Genomic DNA, 18,151 nt, shown 5'->3' on the forward strand with positions numbered 1-18,151 from the left:
CCATGCTTTATTAAGTCAAGCCCTGGAAAAATAAATGGCACCATAATTATTGGCACCAACCAGGAGGATTTACTGTTGGACACGAGAATGGGATAACCCTTCTTTGATTCATGTGGCAGGAGGACGCAGGCACCACGTGAGTCAGGGCGCTTCAAGCAAAGAAGTAGTGAGAGAAGATTCTAAGAAGGCAGCTCATTTGTATCTGCAGAAATCGGAGGCTTGTGGTTTAGGACTGATTTTAGCTGATCTAAAGGGTTAGAAGCAGAGAAGACCATAAACACACTAAGGGTTGGTGATGTTTAGGGAGATGAAATCAGACATTTGAGAACCTTTTAGAATATCAAGTTGAGAGAGGGGTTTGCAGAAAAGCTGGTATAGGGAAGAAAATGGATAATCAGAGACAAAAGGAAGTAAAGAGTTTGAAAGGGTGGTTCAAGGAATAGATGGATAAATCCTGATTTGCAGTGTGTGTAATATATTGCACCCTCAGTGAGTTATTTACCCTCTCAGAATTTTATTGCTCCCATTTGTAAAATGGGAATGGTAAAATCAATTGTTTCACAGATATGGAAGGTTAAATAAGATGACTAGGGTGAAAAAAATATTAAAATACACAGAAGTACTAAGTGCTTTGCTCAGAAGGGTCACTGTTTCATCTCTCATCTGCTAAAGAGCAGCCAATATGGGCCTCTGCTGTCCAGCCTCTAACATCCTTCCACCCAGATCCCTCCCTCGGAAACCACTCTAAGATATTACCCAGCCCCCCTCAAGATTAGCCCGCATCACAAAGTCCCAAATCACCTGATGCTGGCGTGGATGTGAGAGAAGGGAACACTTCTACACTGCTGGTGGGTTTGCAAACTAATACAGCCATTTCGGAGAGAAGTATGGAGAATTCTCAAAGATCTAAAAGTGGACCATCTATTTGATCTTGAAAATGATGTTGCAATCCCATTATTAGGTATCTACCTAGAAGAACAGAGATCATTTTACCACAAAGACATTTGCACCAGAATATTTGTTGCAGCTCAATTCATAATTGCCAAGTGGTAGAAGCAACCTTCAAATCAACAAACTATAGTATATGTATACCATGGAATACTATTCAGCCATTAAAAAAGTTGGAGACTTAAGGGTGGCACCTGTGGCTCAAGGAGTAGGGCGCGGGTCCCATATGCCAGAGGTGGCGGGTTCGAGCCCTGCCCCCGGCCAAAAAAAAAAAAAAGTTGGAGACTTTACATCTTTTAAATTTACCTGGATGGAGTTGAAATACATCCTTCTTAGAAAAGTATCACAAGTATGGACAAATAAATATCCTATGTAGTCCATACTAATAAGAAACCAATATATAAACAATTACATACACATATGAACAATAAAACACAAAATATAGTCTAGTACAGGGGCAGAGGGATGTGGGGGGGAGGACAATTGGCAGAAAGAGGGAGGACGTGAGGGGGGATCTCACCTAATGTGCACATTGTGAGGGTGTATAACACGTCCTCCTGGGTAAGGGGCTCTTTACAAATGAAACTTTACCCTGGAAGTGAGAACAATGTAACCTAAAAATTATACCCTCATATTAATTTGAAAAAAAGAACAACACACACACACACACACACAAGAACTGCTTTTCTGCCAATTAAAGGATGAAAATGATGTTGCAAATAACTTGAAATCTGCTGAAAATATTGAGATGACAATGTTAGAGCTTGCAGTTTAGGCCACTGATTGGCTGGTGAACTCATACATGTAGGTAGTATGCTACGTGCGAGGCAAGTTTTTCACTGACACCACAAGGGTCTCTGGCCCAGTGAGCAGAGTTTGATAGTAATCCTTGCTACATGTATAATGAAAAAAAAAATATTGAGATGGTCAAAAGACTTTCTTCAAACCAAAATGAAAAAAAAATAAAAATTTTCGTATTATTCAAAAAAATCCCTCCCTTGGAGGAATAATGGGGGCCTTTTTTACTCTCTGTGACGCCAGGACCCTTCCTCTAGCACTGTTTCTTCTCTTCTCAGCCTAGGCAGACTGCTCACTGTCCACGTGGAGCATGAGATGGAACAGGGAGGGGAACCTGGGAGGAAGGGGCCGGGCCGCTCCACTCCTGGTGGGGAAAGACGTGAGCATCCTGTGTCACGGGCTCCGACCACCCTCCAATCTACTTCATCACCTACCTTTCTCCCATCCTCCCACCTTGGTGCCATTTTTATTTTCTTTTATTTTTTCTGCCCTTTTCACAGAGAAAAAATGTCTAGAAATAAAATACATATATAAAGTACTATATGGATATTGGAAGTTATTGAATGCACAATTAACAATATTTGATGTCGTATTTGACTTTGTGCCCACCACAATTTGGGAGAGGAACTTAGTTCAGTAAAGACTTAGCAACATTAATATAATCTATTGTGTATCTTATTTTTATTCATCCAGGGCATAATTTGCACTATGATCATCAGATAATATGGGATGTTTAGAATATTTATTTCTAAGCTTTAGTCTATGTTGTCATGGTATATATTTGTCTTTGTGTGAATATGCAATTGTTTTCCTGGCTATATGTATGTTATGGTTAAGACATGTTCATATATTCCATTCTCTGGATAGGGACCTATGAACTGATTGATTGCCTTTCTTTCATTGGAGAAAAAAGTTTTAAAAAATCCACTCTTTTCAAAGGTAATAAAATTTTAGTTCTTTTATTTTTGTAGAGACAGTCTTACTTTGTCGCCCATGGTAGAGTGCCATGGCGTCACACAGCTCACAGCAACCTCTAACCCCTGGGCTTAGGCGATTTTCTTGCCTCAGGCTCCCAAGTAGCTGGGACTACAGGCACCTGCCACAATGCCTGGCTATTTTTTTCTTTGGTTGTTGCAGTTTGCCCGGGGCCGGATTCGAACCCACCACCCCCGGTACATGGGGCCAGCGCACTGAGCCAGAGGTGCCACCAAAAATTTTAGTTCTTAAAGCAAAGAACACTAGAAACAGTTAAATAGTCTCTCAAATGTGAGATACATGTGCTTATAGCACATACAGCTTACATATGTCTATTTCATTAGTTGGAGTGTGAGTCTTGACCTCATGAAGAGCATTGAGCCAGGTGATCTCTTTTTTTATTCTTTATTTTTCTTTCTTTAGACACTTTAAAACCCCTCAGTAGAGTGCTGTGGCATCACAGCTCACAGCAACTTCCAGTTTTTGGGCTTAGGCAATTCTTTTGCCTCAGCCTCCCTGGTAGCTGGGTCTACAGGCACCTGCCACAATGCCTGGCTATTTTTTTGTGGGAGTTTGGCTGGGGCCGGGTTTGAACTCACCACTGTTGGTGTGTGGGGCCAGTGCCCTACTCACTGAGCTACAGGAGCTGCCCATCTCTTTTGTTTTTTACACGACTGATGACGATGGTAACGATGTTAATTTTTATCCACTCTTGCACTATGTTGTAACTTAACACTATCTGACTACTGTAATCCTGATTATCTATAACTGTATGCTCCACAGTCATCGTCTTAGCTTAGGTTTTCCAGGGAGCAGAGCTTTGGATAAGGACTTGTTTTCAAACACTTTCCTGGGAATATGAGTCCAGAGATCAAAGATTGAGTGATTGATTGTGAAAAATTGGAGGGTGTTGCAAAATGAGGATATGCATATATTATCAAATATATATCTCTACAGATGATGAGTTGTCCAATTACCCAGCCATAGAAGATATATCTAGGGCTGTTCTTCTGTGACAGGGAGAAGTCTTTACCTGTCAGTGGTCAAATAATTGGTCTTGCCCTTCTGGGTATCACATGCGTGGATGGGCACAAAGCTTCTGTGTCACTCACATGGTGGGGCCAACAGAGAACACCTGGCTAAAGACAGGAGGCTCCTGGGACTGGTTTGAGGCAAGGTGCTGTCAAGGGGAATCTACTTGGAAGTGGGAGGAGGCGCACACACTCAGTGCTTTGCCTCTGACCAGGATGAAAGACAAGTGAGGCTCAGTCTGAAAGGATGCATGAAGATGGGAGGTCCTGCATGAATATGAAAACCTGATATAAGGTCACATAGTCAAGGAGGAATATTTTCTTTGGAACACCGTTTATATATACAAGTTATTTTGGTTGACTAAGATTTTACTAAGATTTTAAACATTATTATTAATAAGTATTTATGGTGGAGAGATGTTTTATTTGTATCTCTATGTTTCAAAATGCTTGCCTAACAAATTTAATATATTTTGCAGAGGAAATACAATATCCAAGGGTCTCATTTTATGCTTTGTACTTCCTCTTGAAAATTATAAGAAAGCTTAATGATTTCTTTCTTTTTTTTTGAGACAGATCCTCAAGCTGTCGCCCTGGGTAGAGTGCCGTGGCATCATAACTCACAGCAACCTCCAACACCTGGGCTTAAGTGATTCTCTTGCCTCAGCCTCCCAAGTTAGCTGGGACTACAGGTGCCTGCCACAGTACCCAGCTATTTTTTGGTTGTAGTTGTCATTGTTGTTTGGCAGGCCCAGGCTGGATTCAAACCCTCGAGCTCTGGTGTATGTGGCTGGTGCCTTAGCCACTTGAGCTACAGGCGCCAAGCCAATGATTTCTTATCATTAAGAAATCTTAATGATTTCTTATTAAGAAATCATTTCTTATTATTTTTTTTAAAAAATGGCATTTGCAGGATTGTCTTTTTTTTTTTTTGATACAGAGTCTCACTTCGTTGTCCTAAGTAGAGTGATATGACATCATAGCTCACAGCAACCTCACACTCTTGGGCTCAAGTGATCTTGGCTCAGTCTCCCAAGTAGCTGGGACTATAGGTGCCTGCCACAATGCCAGGCTATTTTTAGAGACAGGGGTCTCATTCTAGCTCAAGCTGGTCCTGAACTCCTGAGCTCAGGCAATCCACCTGTCTCGGCCTCCCAGAGTGGTAGGATTACAGGTGTGGGCCACCATGCCTGGCTGATTGTCTATTTTTAAGCTACCAGGAAAATTAATAGGTGATAGTAAGTCCTGCATGAATATGAAAACATGATATAAAGTCACATGTCAAGGAGGAATATTTTCTTTGGAATTAAAGTAGAAATAGTTGGGCAGCGCCTGTGGCTCAGTGGGTAGGGTGCCAGCTCCATATACCAAGGGTGGCTGATTCAAATCCGGCCCTGGCCAAACTGCAACAAAACAAATAGCTAGGCACGTGGCAGGCGCCTATAGTCCCAGCTACTCTGGAGGCTGAGGCAAGAGAATCGCCAAAGCCCAGGAATTGGAGATTGTTGTAAGCTGTGATGCCCTGGCACTCTACTGAGGGCAATAAAGTGAGACTTTGTCTCAAAAAAAAAAAAAAAAAAAGAAAGAAATAGTGACTTTTTGTTGACACACAAGTAATGCCAGAGAGAGACATTTCTGTCCCCTCTGAGGACGCTGCTTTCAGGTATAATGTCATACTCTGTGGGAAAATTCTGAGCTCCACTGCTTGTCTGGATTTTGACAGGAAGTACTGGGAATACCAACTAGCTACCTGCATTTTATTGTGATTTCTTATTGCAATTATAGTTATCATGGACGTGAGACATTTTTGATACACCTTAAAGTTTTTCCAAATGAATGAGGTATTTTGCAAACCTGTGGTGATGAGGTAAGTTGTCGTAGCCATGGTTCCCATTGTCTTTTAGAAACAACTTCAAATGGCATCAACAAGTCGTATTGAAAGGCTTTCTTTGAGCAATTTTTATGAAGGAAAGGCTGGTCTATTTGCTATTAATTTTCAGAAGTCATTTTCAAAAAGGATAAAAGGGTAGGGTCTAGAGAAGAAGGAACATTTATCTTGGTACTACCATTTTCTTTCAGTAGTAAGGTTAAACATTTAATGATGAAATTTAAAAATGCTGGTTAAATTTTGAGCAGCGGGGGAGGAATCTTTTCAGCCAGCAGATTATAGTGCATTTATGATTGCCTTATTCCTGTGAGTACTCTGATTCTGCTTCCCTATGTGACTGGCACACAGACTACAGATGAGTTTAAACTCATTGACAGGACAGGCGCAGTGTCTCACACCTATAATCCTAGCATTCTGAGAGGCTGAGGCGGGTAAATTGCTTGAGCTCAGAAGCTTGAGACCAGCCTGAGCAAGAATGAGACCTGTTTCTACTAAAAATAGAAAAAAATTAGCTAGGTGTTGTGGTAGGCACCTGTAATCCCAGCTACTCCAGAAGCTGAAGAAAGAGGATCACTTGGGCCCAAGAGTTTGAAGTTGCTGTGAGCTGTGATGCCACAGCACTCTATCCAGAGTGACAGAGTGAGAGTCTGTAGTCAAAAAAACAAACAAACAAACCCCAAAGTAATTGGCACACATTTATTTTATTTCTCATTATAAACTGTTCCCTTAAGTTGAAAATAATTTTTGGATTTTTTTTACCCTCTCATACAATAACACAGCATATTTTAATCTACCTCAACTACTAAGAACACATGTTTAAAGAAGGCTAGCTTATTTACTTTATTATAATTATTGTATGTATTTCTTTTTTTGGGGGGGACATAAGGTCTCACTCAATTGCCTGGGGTAGAGTGTGGTGGTGTCTTCATATCTCTCTGCAACCTCAAACTCCTAAATTCAAGAGATCCTCTTGCCTTGGCCTCCAGAGTAGCTGGGACTACAGGCTAATTTAAAAAAAAAACACACATTTTTTTTTTTTTTCTTGGAGAAACAGGGTCTCATTCTTGCCTAGGCTGGTCTTGAACTCTTGGCTTCAAGTGATCCTGTTGTCTCAGCATCCCAAAGTGCTAGGATTACAGGCAAGAGCATCTGGTTAATTATTATATGTATTTTAATCTTTAAAGGTGGCATGTAAAAACACAGTAAAATAAGGAAAAGGCTTAAAGTTATCTATACATCTGCAAGACTAAAAAAATCATTGTTACCCTTTTGAATATTATTTTCCACATTACTTATATGTAGTTTAAACTTGAATGATTAGAACCATGCTGTACATGTAATTATTTAGCCTTATTTTTTCCAGTTAAGAAAATGTGTACCTGCTGTGCTGATGTGAGCAAAACTTGTTACTTCCTTTTTTTTTTGTAGTTTTTGGCCGGGGCTGGGTTGGAACCCGCCACCTCTGGCATATGGGGCTGGTGCCCTACTCCGCTGAGCCCAAAACTTGTTACTTTCTTTTTCTTTTTCTTTTTCTTTCTTTCTTTTTTTGAGACAGTGTCTCATTATGTCACTCTCCGGACACAGCAACCTCAAACTCCAGGACTTAAGAGATTCTCTTGCCTCCACCTCCCTAGTAGTTGGGACTACAGGCACCCTCTACAATGCTCAACTATTATTTTTCTGTTGCAGTTGTCATTGTTGTGCAGCTGGCCCAGGCCAGGTTCCAACTGGCCAGCCTTGGTGTAGGTGGCTGGCACTGTAACCACTGTACTATGGGCACCAAGCCAAAACTTGTTACTTTGAATTGGGAACACTGGCAGTGTTTACCTGAAGACTTAAAATGTTCATATAATTTGTTCAAGCACTACCCTGCCTAGACAAGTTTTTTTTTTTTTTTCAGCTTTTAACATTGTATCACAATTTTGAAATATGGGAAAAAATACAAGATAAAAACCATTGTATGAATAAAATTGTCTCTGTGCCTAGACAAGTTTTGAAAGAAGTCAGTGATGCTACCATATTCCTGAGAAGTGAATCAGGAATATTCATCAGTGCATTCTAATAGTGAAAGTTGGGTAAAAACATGGTGGTACAAAAATAGGAGATCCGCTAAATAAATTGTGACTTAGTTGTATAATGGAATAATTTAGGTATCAAAATTATTTTATAAAATTATGCGAATTATTAAGAAAAATGCTTATGGTCTATGGCTAAGGGAAGAATCAGACTAAAAGCAGCATCTTAGTTTGGACCGCTAGGTAGTATAATGAAATAGCACAGACTGGGTGGCTTAAACAATAATCACTTATTTTTCATAGTTCTGGAGGCTGGGAAATTCAAGATTAAGGTACTGGCAGATTTGATGTCTGGGAAGGGTCTTCTGCCTGTTTGCAGATGATCACCCTACCCTTGTAATTTCACATAGCCAAGAGAAAACTCATCTTTCTTGTTTTTTCTCACTAGGGCACTAATTCCATTTATCAGGGCTTCATCCTCATGACCTAAGTACCTTTGAAAGGTCCCACCTCCTAAGACCATCCCTTTGGGGGTTTGGATTTCAAAATGTGAATTTTGGGGGACATTGACATGCAGTCCATAAAAAACAGTGTATGTTATATAATTTCATATAATAAAAACCAACTATTATGCACATTCATAACATATATAAAGAGAGACAATTAAAAGGTAACAGTGATTGTGGCTGGTTTATGAGATTATTATTAAGACAATTTGGGTTCAGTTGGATGTGACAAAAGCTATCCTAGAAAGGACTTTAATGAGAGCATAACATGCTTGTAAGATCATTGGGAGGGCTGGAGAAGTAGGCTTTTGACTAAATTTCCTGAAATGACTCTCAGATTTGCCAAGAGTCTGCTTTCCCAGCCACCTTTCTGAAGCTTCAGCCATGATTGTTGGCTCTAGGACCAGGTAAACTCAGCTGAGATCTACATAAGCAAAATGGTGATCTCTGAGCCAGGGAATAGATACTTTTGTCTCTGTTACTGCTGCTGCAGAGAAACTAACTCAAGCAGTCCTGTGTTTGACAGCAAAACCCGGAAGTACAGACAGGACTTCTTTTCCATTTTCCAAATCTCTGTGAGTACATCTGCTTGGTGGAAGCCAGGACATATTTAGAAACTGAGCTCAGCAAACCTTAGCTTCGGCTCTCCATCTTCCAAAATGCACGTGGCAGGTACAGTGGCTTGAGATTGAGTTAACCAATATACCATAGCAGACCAAAAAGTTTAGTTCAATATCTTTTTCTTTCTTTCTATTTTTTTAGACACAAAATTTCACTTTGTCGCCCTCGGTAGAGTGCTGTGATGTCAGCTCACAGCAACCTCCAGCTCTTGGGCTTAGGAGATTCTCTTGCCTCAGCCTCCCGAGTAGCTGGGACTACAGGCGCCTGCCACAACTGCTGGCTGTTTTTTTGTTGCAGTTTGGCTGGGGCCAGGGCGGGTTTGAACCCTCCACCCTCGGTGTATGGGGCCAGTGCTCTACCCACTGAGGCACAGGTGCCACCCAAGTTGATTTCAATTTCATCCTTTACACTTTTGACGTTTTTAAAGTTTTTCATCATTGAGCATGTATTACCTTTGTGATTAGAAAAAGATCTTTATATTAAACTGATAAAAACAGATACTACACTTGATCTTAACCAAAAGACCGAGAAGGGATAAAAAACCTTTATATTAGATAGTTTTCAGTGTTACTGCATATAACTGTAATAACTGTTTGGCTCTCAACTGAAAGAGAATTCCCCATACTTACCTTGGAAGATTGAAAACAAAAGTCAAATGGGGTTTCTGTGTTTCAAACAAGTATAAAATGCAAGGCAAAAAAAATACCTTTTACATGTATTTTTTGTAAATGCAACTCATAACATCTAGAATAAAGATAAAGAACACAAATATTAAGAGAAACAGTGATTTTCCTTTTTTAAAGATGAATGAATTTATTTAGTTATCAAATATTTTTTTTTAGATTAATATAAGGGCACATATGATCAGGTTACATTGTTTGAGTTTGTTACTAAATTCAAGTCGTACTGAGTCCTTCACCCAGGAGGTGTGCCATATACTCCTACAACGTACTCATTAGGCAGGAGCTTCCTAAGCCTGTTCCCTCCCTAACCCTCCTTCTTGAATTTAATTGTGTTTTTCCTCTCTTGTGAGCCTATAGTTGTTTATCTACTGGTTTCAAATTTTTATTGAGTACATGGAACGCTTATTTTTCCATTCTTGAGATACTTTACTAAGGAGAATGTTCTTCAACTCAATCCAGGTAAATACAAAAGATGTTAAGTCTCCATCTTTTTTATGGCTGAATAATATTCCATGATATACCATAATATACATATACAGAGTGGCTATAAATTTTAAATTGCACGTGAACTTTATGGCCACCCTATATATCACCAAAGATTTTTTTTTTTTTATTGTTGGGGATTCATTGAGAGTACAATAAGCCAGGTTACACTGATTGCAATTGTTAGGTAAAATCCCTCTTGCAATCATGTCTTGCCCCCATAAATACACCAAAGATTATTAATCCATTCATGGGTTGATGGACACTTGGGTTGCTTCCAAATCTTTGGGATTTCGAATTGAGTTGCTATAAATATTCTTTTTCTTACTTTTTTTTTTTGTTAAGAGTCTATGTCACTCTTGGTAGAGTGCTGTGGCATTACAGCTCACAACAACCTCAAACTCTTGGGCTTACGCAATTCTCTTGCCTTAGCCTCCCAAGTAGCTCGGACTACAGGCACCTGCCACAATGCTCAGCTATTTTTTTGTTGCAGTTGTCATTGCGGTTTAGCAGGCCCTGGCCAGGTTCAAACCCACCAGCCATAGTGCATGTGGCTGGTGCCCTAAGCACCAAGCCACAGGTGCCAAGCCTGCTATAAATATTCTAGTGCAAATGTTTTTGTAGTAAAATGATTTTTTGAGCCACAGGTGCTGCCCTTCCTTGAGCCACAGGTGCTGCCCAGTAAAATGATTTTTTCTTCTGAGTAAATACTTAATAATGGGATTACAGGATCAAATGGGAAGCTCTACTTTTAGCTCTTTGAGGATTCTCCATACTTCTTTCCAAAAAGGCTGTATTAATTTGGAATCCCACCAACAATATATAAATCAGTGGTTCTTGACCTTCCTAATGCTGCAGCCCTTTAATACAGTCCCTGTGGGTCTCAACCCACAGGTTGAGAACTGCTGATATAAGTATTCTCTTTACTCTGCAATCACACCAGCATCTTCAGCTTTGGGACTACGTGATGTGGACTATTCTTACTACAGTTAGATGATATCTTAAGGTGATTTTGATTTGCATTATGTCTTCTTGGAAGAAGGTTCTGTTCATTTGTGTTGCCCAGTGATTAAATGGGTTGTTTGCTATTTTTGTTGATTTGCTTGAGTTCTCTGTATATTCTGGTTATTAGCCCTTTGTCAGATTTGTAACAGGTGAATATCTTCTCCCATTCTGAAGGCTGCCTATTTGCTTTGCTTATTGCATTGTTAGCTGTGCAGAAGTTTTATTGATTTTTGCAATTTGATTTTATTGATTGTTGTTGCAATTGCCAATTGGGTTTTCTTCATAAAATATTTCCCTAAAACACATTAAGAGTTTTTCCCATAATTTCTTCCAGAGCTTTCCTCTATAGTTTTTATTATTTGTATTTTAAATTTAAATCTTTTACCTAGCATAAGTCAATTTTTGTAAGAGGTGAGAGATACAGGTCCAGTTTCAGTCTTTTACATGTAGCTAACCAGTTCTCCCCATACCATTTATTAAATAGGGATTCTTTTCCCCCGTGTGTGCATTTGTTTGGTTTATCAAAGGTCAGATGGTGACATGAGGCTGGTTTAATCTCTAGGTTTTCTATTTTATTCCATAGATCTATGTCTATTTTTATGCCAAAACCATGGGAAACAACTATTTTTCATTTTGATGCCACAATGATGCACAGTTTTACCCTGTTGGCTAACCTGCAACGTGACAAATAAAAATGCTCCCTCCATAACTTCTCTGTGAGGTTTGAGAAAACTGTGTTCAGAAAGTGAATCTTATCAAGTCTTATCAATCTTATCATGTAAGACTCTACCTGTCAAACAGCAGATTTATCTTGGTGACGCTTATGATACTGTCTACCCAAAGAGAGCAGCTTAAACATAAAAATAGGTCTGTGCCCTCGGGAGAATGCTGTTTCCTTCTCTGTGATATATGTTTGCAGACTCATCTCCATCTAGAATGCTATTTTGAATTGATTTTACTGCTTTCTGTTCTGTATGTTTGAGATGTCGTGCTGACTGCCTACCAATGGGTAATGTGGCACAGACATTCAATAGGAAGACAGTCTTTGGGTCTTGGAAAACTGTTTTTGAGAGAGATGAGTCAAAACAGATACACTCAAATAATGGGAAAGAAAACAACCCTCAAATGACTAAAAGCTATAGTATATCTTTAGCTAGAAAATAATTTTATGGCAAATTGCTCTTACATTAATTTCCAAGCCTGGTAAATTTAGGGGGGGAAACCACACACACAAATTAACAACCCAACTTCATGGGTTCTACTCTAGTCTAATTTGCTGAATTGAGTGCACACAAAGTAGGACTTTACAAAAGTAGGACTCTACTTTTATTTATTTATATTTGACAGAGTCTCACTTTGTCCCCATGGGTAGAGTGCTGTGGCATCATAGCTCACAGCAACCTCAGATTCTTGAGCTCAAGCTATCCTCCTGCTTTAGCCTCCGGAGTAGCTGGGACTACAGGCACTTGCCACAACAGCCGGCTATTTTTTAAGACAAGTCTCACTCTAGCTCAGGCTGCTCTTGAACTCCTGAGTTCAGGCAATCTGCCCACCTCAGCTTCCCATAGTGCTGGATTATAAGAGTGAGATACCTTGACCGACTCTAGGACTTTACTTTTAAAAAGGTTCTGAGGTGCTTCTGATAAATATTGAGTTGTTGACCACTGCAGAAAGAGGAGTTAAAGAGGATCTGTGATGGTCTGATTCAGATGTATGTCTCTTAATAATAGTCATTGAGAAAATCTAAAAAGGCGATTTCGTCAGCAATATAGGTAAAGACAGAAATGACATCAACTGCAGTTTTCTTTCCCTCTTATATTTCCTCTCATGTGCAGGTTACTCCTGAGGGGGCTGTGACTTGCTATAGATGCCACACTAAGGTCCTTTTTTAACTGGGGTCTGATGGTCCTGGATGTCTACTGAGGCTTGTGGGTAGAGGAAAGGAAAGGATGTGCCAATAGGGGCAGCTTCTCCTCTTGTTCAGAGCTTACGGTGCTATCTACTAAAACATACGCCTGACTGAGCTAGGCTGACTCATCTTCCCTAAGACTGATACATTATAACTGGGAGCTTAATTTTTATGGCAGGATTGAGGCACTCAAAGCAGTCCATGCTTCTTGAGGGATTAGGTGACAACCAACCATCCTGTTGATTTGAAACATCTCTCATTCTCTAACAGGGGTCCTCAAACAATGGCCTGCAGACCACATGCGGCTGTGTGATTGTATTTGTTCCTTTTTTTTTTTTTTACTTCAAAATAAGATATGTGCAGTGTGCATAGGAATTTGTTCATAGGTTTTTTTTTTTAAACTGTAGTCTGGCCCTCCATCAGTCTGAGGGACAGTGAACTGGCCCCCTGTTTAAAAAGTTTGAGGACCCCTGCTCTAACAGAATGACGTTCATGGCTAGTATTCTGAAAGACCCTATATAATTAATTAGAGGTGAGGAGAGGGCACAAAAGGCCAATGGGGCACAACATTCTACAGTATTACATAAAAGATTAAAATCCAGTCCTTTATCTTGCTTACAATACTTCCTTGGATCCTCAATGCCCTCAGAATAAAGGAAACTCCTTAAACACAGCTTACAAAGCCATCAATATCATGCCTACACCAGAAACAGCAGCACACAGTAAATATTTCATCTGTTCCCCTGCATTTCTAGGTCCTTGTCATTTTGGGGTGGCATGGGGGAACCATGTGACTAGTGCTAGCCCATAGGGGTATAAGTCATATGTATCACTTTAGACTAACACATATAAAGGACATTCAGATGTTTGTTCCCCTGCTGGGATGATCAAGAAAGGCAGGCGTGCCTTGTATTGCAGATATGAAGTGGCAAAACTTCATTATCTGCATCTTTGAGTGGTTGCATTCATCAGAGACCCAACCTCCACCAACTTGCCTCCAGCTTACATTGGATACATATTTGAGTGAGAGATGAACTTTATTGAGTCAAATCCCTGATATATTGGTGTTTACTTGTTACTTGAGTAGAACCTAGACATTCTGACTAGTGCACTGCATCTGCCGACCATTCTGTTCATTTGTTCATCCTGTTTATTTATTTTGTTCTGCTATTCTCACACTTGCATTGAAGCCAATCTGAACCATAAATTCCTTGAATGTGCCTGCACCTGATTCTTTGCACTCAGTGGTTCACCTTCTAGATCATCTTTCCATTTCCTCTTTACTTACCTGTTTTCATCTTTCTTTTCTCAGTCAGAACATCACTTCCTCCGGAAAGCTTACTTCAGTGTTCTAAGCTTGTATTACATAGCCTTTCTATAACAAGAATGTACCAGTACTTATCACAATGTTAGGTAGGCAATTCCCTGCTTGTTTATCCATGTGTGGAAACAAGTATTGTTGGTGCCCGCTGTGGGCACCCCATCACCATGCAAATAAAAGCAGCTGAGGGCAGTTTGACATAGCCGGCAGGATCTAAAAACTGCTCTGATCTCCAGAAAGTGGCATCCAGCTAGACTGGAACTCCAAGCACAGGCCATGTGACCCCAGTTATTAAAATTAAGAGGATAGGCCATGACCTGTGACCCACCATTGGTGCCCACCCGGAACTCTGTAAGAGATGTGCCACGACCAGCAATCCATGATCGGCATCTGCCTGGACCTCTGGAAGAGCTGCACCACAACCCGCAACCCATGACCTGCGATTGGTGCCCGCCCAGACCTCCTGAAGAGCTACACAGTGCCTGCCGGGCCTCCGCTCGCCCTGACCAGGAACTCCGGGAGCAGCGCAACCCTGTGTAATCCCTCCTATACCCTCCCTGTCTCAACACTGGCCTACTCGTCTGGCCAGGGACTCTGGTAGCCGTGTGCCCTCTGGAGCCCTCCCTGCCTCTGTGCAGAGCCCTTCTCCTGGCCTGAGATGGCTGGATCCTTGGGCCCTCTGTGCCAAAGTCATTGGGCTCCAGGCACTCCAAGAACCATGTGCACCACCCCCCGCCCTGTTGCTGGATACAGATGTGTCGCACTCCGGAGCTGCTCCCACAACCAGAACTCCCTGGCTGGGGTAGCCCCAGAGGAGCAACACAGGGTCACTCCCTACAAAGATACAGCAACAATAGAGTGATCTTATTGGGGTCTAATCTTACAGAGACACCTCCCCAACTCTGAGGACGGCCAGAGGCAATGGTGAAAAACAATCATGAGACGAAATCAATGGAAATACTCTGGCAATATAAATAATCAGAGTAGATCAACTCCCCCAAGGATCAATGGGGCAGACACAGCATAAGATCCTATGCACAAACAAATAGCTGAGATGTCAGAAATTGAGTTCAGAATCTGGATAGCAAATAAGATCGAATTAGAATCCCAAGCAGTAACCTAAAAGATGTCTCAAAATTCAGTGAATTCAAAGACCAAATGACCAAAGATTTTGACACATTGAAGCAAGAAGTTGCAGCCCTCAAAGATCTGAGAAACACAGTAGAATCCTTCAGTAACAGAATGGAGCAAGCAGAAGAAAGGATTTCTGACATTGAAGACAAAGCTTTCAAACACTCTCAATCTCTCAAAGAGGAAGAGAAATGGAGGGCAAAAACAGATCATTCTCTCAGAGAGCTCTGGGATAATTCGAAGACAACTAATATTCGTCATATAGGGATCCCCAAAAGTGATGAAGTGGCTTCACAAAACACAGGGTCTCTTCTCCATGAGATTATGAAAGAGAACATTCCAGACATGCCAAGAGATTCTGAAATTCAGATAGCAGACAGTTTCAGAACTCCAGCATGACTCAACCCGAACAAGACATCACCCAGACACATCATAATCAATTTCACTAAAGTTAATATGAAGGAGAAAATTCTGAAAGCAGCCAGACAAAAGAAAACCACTACCTACAAAGGGAAGAATATTAGAATAACTGCAGATCTCTCTGCTGAAACCTTTCAAGCTAGAAGAGGATGGTCATTGACTTTTAATCTCCTAAAACAAAATACTTTCAACCCGGGATCCTGTACCCAGCTAGACTGAGTTTCATTTATGATGGAGAAATTAAATACTTTAATGACATTCACATGTTGAAGAAATTTGCCATAGCTAAACCAGCTCTCCAGGATACTCTCAGACCTACTGACCACAAAGACCAGCATAATCCTCCACCACAAAAGTAAACCCACCCAGAAAATTTTGATCAAATTCCAACTTCCACAGTTGCAAAAGGATTAAAAATGTCCACCGGATTCTTGAAAGGCTTATCAATACTCTCGATTAAAGGAAATGGTTTAAATTGTTCCCTAAAGAGGTGCAGGTTAGCTGACTGGATACAAAAACTCAAGCCAGATATCTGCTGCATACAAGAGTCTCATCTTACATTAAAAGACAAATACAGACTCAAGGTGAAGGGATGGTCATCTATATTCCAGGCAAACGGAAAGCAGAAAAAAGCAGGCATAGCAATCCTATTTGCAGATGCAATAGGCTTTAAACCAACCAAAATAAGGAAGGATAAGGATGGACACTTCATATTTGTTAAAGTTAATACACAATACGATGAGATTTCAATTATTAATATTAATGCACCCAACCAGAACACACCTCAATTTATAAAAGAAACTCTAACAGACATGAGCAACTTGATTTCCTCCAGTTCCATACTAGCTGGAGATTTTAACACCCCTTTAGGAGTGCTGGATAGGTCCTCCAAAAAGAAGCTAAGCAAAGAAATTTTAGATTTAAACTCAACCATTCAACATCTGGACTTAACAGACATCTACAGAACATTTCATCCCAACAAAACTGAATACACATTCTTCTCATCAGCCCACGGAACATACTCCAAAATCGACCACATCCTAGGCCACGAATCTAACCTCAGCAAATTTTAAAAAATAGAAATTATTCCTTGCATCTTCTCAGACCATCATGGAACAAAAGTTGAACTCAATAACAACAGGAATCTGCATAACCATACAAAAACATGGAAGCTAAATAATCTTATGCTGAAGGATAAATGGGTTATAGATGAGATTAAGAAGGAAATCACCAAATTTTTGGAACACAACAACAATGAAGACACAAATTATCAGAACCTCTGGGATACTGAAAAGGCAGTCCAAAAAGGGAAATTTATAGCAATGCAAGCCTTCCTCAAGAAAATGGAAAGAGAGGAAGTTAATAACTTAATGGGATATCTCAAGCAACGGGAGAAGGAAGAAGATTCCAACCCGAAACCCATCAGAAGAAAAGAAATAACCAAAATCAGAGCAGAATTAAATGAAATTGAAAACAAAAGAATTATACAACAGATCAACAAATCCAAAAGTTGATTTCTTGAAAAGATCAATAAAATAGATAAACCTTTGGCCAACCTAACCAGAAAAAAAAAGACTAAAATTACTAATTTCATCAATCAGAAATGGTAAAGATGAAATAACAACAGACCCCTCAGAAATTCAAAAAATCCTTAACAAATATTACAAGAAACTTTACTCTCAGACATATGAAAATCTGAAAGAAATCGACCAATACCTGGAAGTATGCCACCTACCAAGACTTGGCCAGAAAAAAGTGGAAATGTTGAACAGTCCTATAACAAGTTCTGAAATAGCATCAACTATACAAAATCTCCCTAAAAAGAAAAGCCCAGGACCAGATGGCTTTGCATCAGAATTGTACCAAACTTTTAAAGAAGAACTAGTACCTATATTACTAAGCCTCTTCTTAAATATAAAAAAGAAGGAATACTACCCAACACATTCTACGAAGCAAACATCACTTTGATCTCCAAACCAGGGAAAGACTTAACAAGAAAAGAAAATTATAGACCAATATCACGAATGAATATCAATGCAAAAATACTCAATAAGATCCTAACAAACAGAATCCAACAACACATCAAAAAAATAAAACACCATGACCAAGTCGGATTTATCCCAGGCTCTCAAGGCTGGTTCAATATGCTTAAATCTATAAAGGTAACTCAGCACATAAACAGACTAAAAAGTAAAGACCATATGATTCTCTCAATTGATGCAGAAAAAGCTTTTGACAATATCCAGCATCGCTTCATGATCAGAACACTTAAGATAATTGGTATAGAAGGGAGATTTCTTAAACTAATAGAGGGCATCTATAGCAAACCCACAGCCAATTATGTATTGAATAGAGTTAAATCGAAATCATTTCCGCTTAGATCAGGAACCAGGCAAGGTTGCCCATTGTCTCCATTG

At 40.0% G+C, this 18,151-nt stretch overlaps 1 protein-coding gene, 1 non-coding gene and 1 pseudogene across 2 annotated transcripts in view; 2 read left to right on the forward strand and 1 right to left on the reverse strand.

The window, feature by feature from the left end:
- The window catches only part of LGSN (lengsin, lens protein with glutamine synthetase domain), a 246,372-nt gene that overhangs the window by 127,875 nt on the left and 100,346 nt on the right, over positions 1-18,151 (forward strand). The window lies entirely within an intron of this gene.
- On the forward strand, positions 1,696-1,848 carry LOC128595141 (small nucleolar RNA SNORA62/SNORA6 family). Its single transcript, XR_008382809.1, has one exon. It is a non-coding gene; the product is annotated as a small nucleolar RNA SNORA62/SNORA6 family (small nucleolar RNA).
- Positions 9,096-9,318, reverse strand: LOC128595292 (uncharacterized; annotated as a pseudogene).

This window comes from Nycticebus coucang, chromosome 9 (genome assembly GCF_027406575.1).
Source record: "Nycticebus coucang isolate mNycCou1 chromosome 9, mNycCou1.pri, whole genome shotgun sequence".
Lineage (NCBI taxonomy): Eukaryota > Metazoa > Chordata > Mammalia > Primates > Lorisidae > Nycticebus > Nycticebus coucang.